This window comes from Halyomorpha halys, unplaced genomic scaffold (assembly GCF_000696795.3).
Source record: "Halyomorpha halys isolate HHAL.00 unplaced genomic scaffold, Hhal_1.1 Scaffold81.1, whole genome shotgun sequence".
NCBI classification, from domain to species: domain Eukaryota; kingdom Metazoa; phylum Arthropoda; class Insecta; order Hemiptera; family Pentatomidae; genus Halyomorpha; species Halyomorpha halys.
In genome coordinates, this window is record NW_027115240.1 from 160,622 (window position 1) to 164,423 (window position 3,802).

General features: G+C 31.3%; 1 protein-coding gene across 2 annotated transcripts in view; it reads left to right on the forward strand.

Annotated features, from left to right (window-relative positions):
* kek5 (kekkon 5) overlaps positions 1-3,802 on the forward strand; it is a 597,474-nt gene that overhangs the window by 151,581 nt on the left and 442,091 nt on the right. The window lies entirely within an intron of this gene.

The following is a 3,802-nucleotide window of genomic DNA, read 5'->3' on the forward strand; positions in this document are numbered from 1 at the left end:
TAATAGTCGAAATCGACGAGCATTTTCCTGTATCAATAAAATTAAAATAGGATTTAATAGTGTTGATATTAAAATGTTTATTACTAATCCAACGTCCTGCATGTTATGTTGTAGGTTCGGCTATACTAGAATTACGTGTAAAAAAGAGCCACTATGTAGATATTGTGGAAAAATCAAATGTGAAATTACGCAATGTAACAGTCTCTTAAAATGTGTCACAAATAAAATCATACATAAAGAACTTAATGTCCCTATGTAACCGATCTAGCCCGAACAAGATATCACTCCTTCCATTATAAACTCCCTAACCTGATGTAACCACCCAAACCCCCTAGTTTCTAACCTTGCATCTTCTTCCATTCTTGACTATCCTACGAGGCGCCTGCAAAGAATGTCATTAGAGTGCTACCAATGGGATGTTGCCCTACACGCCTGTAACCCTCCATTTTAACTAAGATCAAATTTACAGAATGTATTATGTAATTTACAGTTGTAAATTTCAATAAGGATATTTTTAAAAAATTGTTATTTCGAGAAATTATAATAGTTTTGTAGAGCTTGTACCCCGAGTCATAGAAAGTTTTACATAATTTTCGTTTCATATACTTAAATTTCCTTTTCTATCAAATAAATTTTATGAACATTAATCTTTCTGAAGTTAATTTTAGGTTTATAAACTATAATTGTAATAATTAGATTAAATATAATTACTATGGTTATTATATCGTTAAAGTGGCATGGATAGTTTTTCATCCTTATATAATCTTTACTAGGTTTCTTTAAATGTAAAAAATAAATAAAGACAACAATTTGAATGATATGACTCAAGCCAAAAAATTTATATTCAAAACGTAGTATTCTTTAAACACATACTTGAAAATTATTCAGAAATATTTCTTACAGTAAACAGTGTATAATTTTAAATCTGGATGAACGTTTAATTCCAATGAGGAACTGAATTTATGAAACTTATTTTGTTAACAGAGGTAACATTAAAAAGATTATTTCTAAATTTGTATTCATTACTTTGATTTGTATCATTTTATTCTAAAGCGATTTTATATCGAGTGCTTTGGAATGATTTTAATTCCAAAAAATAATATAGATTTTTTTCTCATCGCTTTGCATTATATCATAAATAATTTTATAATAAACATTATTGCTAATGTAATAGCTATAAAATCGACGCATGGACAGCCCCCTACATTAAGTATTAACTGAAATAAATCTGTATTGTCAAATTTGTTTGATTTATTATTATTATTTTATATTGACACCATGTATAATTGCAAATCCGAGGTAACTATTTCGAATTTTGTCTTAAATCTAACCGACAAAATGAGAAAAATGTTTACTAGAATATGACCTTACCAATATTAAAACAGGTTTATCCAATAACAAAAATCTACATACAATCTAACACTAATTATGAGACATGAAAGATTTTTTTTTTACAATTTATTTATTGTTATTTACAACTAACTGTATAAAAATATATACAACAAGTTACAGAAAATTTACTTTGAAATTTACTTAATTTTCCATTCCATTTTCGATATTTACTGTTTGATTGCCCAATATTATTATTTTTTTTTTTTTTAATAATTTATTTGTTGTTATTTACTACTGTATACATATATACACATCAAGTAAATTTGCTGTAAGTGATATTATGACATGATACAAACATGTGAAGAATCTACCCATTGATAGAAAGAACTCCAATAACATTTCTAGAGGAGAAGATCTCAAGGCTATCTTCTTTTTAGACTTCTAGGAGGATTATCAGGCAATGAAGGAGAAGCCAGGTTAGGAACAAGGAGATTTGGGTGGTTGAGAAGTTTATCATGAAAGGAATGGTATCTGGTTCTAGCTAAATCGGCAACATATGGAACATTGAGGTCCTGATGGATGACTTGATTTGTGACAAAGTAAGGAGCATTAAGGATTTTGGACTGTAAGGGTTGGATTCGGGAGGAATTTGATGGTTTAGTGGAGCCCCTCAAAGCAACTCCGTATGTCCAGATAGGCCTTATAATTGTCATGTAGATCAGTCTTTTGTAATGGATTGGCAATTTAGACCGTTTGTCTAGTAAGTGTTGTAATAGTCGAAATCGACGAGCGGTTTCTTGTCTTTTTAGTCTTGTATGAGGATTCCATGTCAGTCGTTTGTCGAGAAGTTGTCCTAAGTAACGGATCTGTTCGACAGGAATAAGTGGGGTACTATTAAAGGATACTGTAGGGCAAGAGGTCATGGGTTTACGAAAAAGGGTAAATGGGATTTGGTGGGATTTATTGGAATTAATTTTAATCCTCCAGTTTTGGCACCATTCTTCAAGGGTGGTGATGTGGGATTGGAGGGTTTGGGATACAATGTAAGGATTATTGTTAAAAACCCACAAAAAAGTATAATAATTTCTTTTTAAAACAATTTTGTATAACAAGTATGTAAGTGAAGGAAATTTGTTATAAAAGTAATTAAAAGGAGCTGTTTGTAGGAATCCTTGAGAATGACCTGAGAGGTCGAAACGTCGGATGTTAAAAAAGAATAAAGTTGAGAGAAAAGAGATCAAAATTGTTTTAAAAAGAAACTAAACCACTCTCAAACAACTATATAAATAAAAAATAAATCTAAGTATAATAATCTTAGAAGCAATCTACATAACCTATAATAGCAAAAATACTGTGAACTATAAAACTGATAAAAAAACAACTTAAATACACACTATTCAATCATAATAAATAGGCTGGACAAATAATTAGAGACAGAAGAAATCAGTAAAAATATTAAAAATAAAATTATCCAATTGAAAACTATAATATTTAACCTGAATAAAAAAATCTATTAAATATATACGTATTAATAGGGAGGTAGACAAACAGCACACAGGTATATTGATAAGACCCAAGAGATGTTGTCTAAAAAAACTTTACATCGATTTGTGCTAAACGGAAAGATGAATGTCTCAATAGTGGATGATATCGTTTAAACAATCTGGTGTGATAATTTTCAATTTAATAACCTCAAGACAAAATGTTTTTAATTATATATATATATATATTGTTGATAAATGTAAAATTAAATGTTACTATGGTAGGTTCTGGTACTGGTACTGGAATTTGGTGGGGGGAACAAGTGGGCCTAGTGGTCCTTTTGCCAACCCCTGACGGCTACCTAAGTTGCCGCCGTGTAGGTGGGAGTGTCAAGTTTCATTTCTCGGGACCACCGAAAAATGAATGTTAACTGCCCCAGGTAAGAAGGAACGTGACCGTGCAGGTTGGGGCGCAGATCGCAGTGCGCTCGGTTTGAAACGTTGTGGGTTCGATTCCCACCTGGGGCAGTAAACCTTCATTTTTCGGTGGTCCCGAAGAATGAATATTGTCACTCCCACCTTGGTTAGTACCAGTACCAGGTGGGAATCGAACCCACATCGTTCCGAACCGAGCTCACTGGGACCTGCGCCACAACCCGGATGGCCGTCACGTCCCTTACTATGGTAGGAATATTAGTACTTTAAGATGAGAAAGCCCGAATCGTTTTATAAACAAATATAAAATATTGATAATATTCTGAAGGAACTTTTTTCACCTCAACATCCTCATATAAAAATATTTTTTCTTTTTCATTGTAATTTCATAATTTTTTTTTTTTATCATTCATAATTAATGACAATTAGGTCAAACAAATATTTTTTCAGACTATAGTAATCGAGAAAGTTATTTACTTGGTTATTATTATTGCATTATTTGGTATTAATGGATTTTTTGCTATTATTCGCTAGCAAATCCGAATGATTTTGTT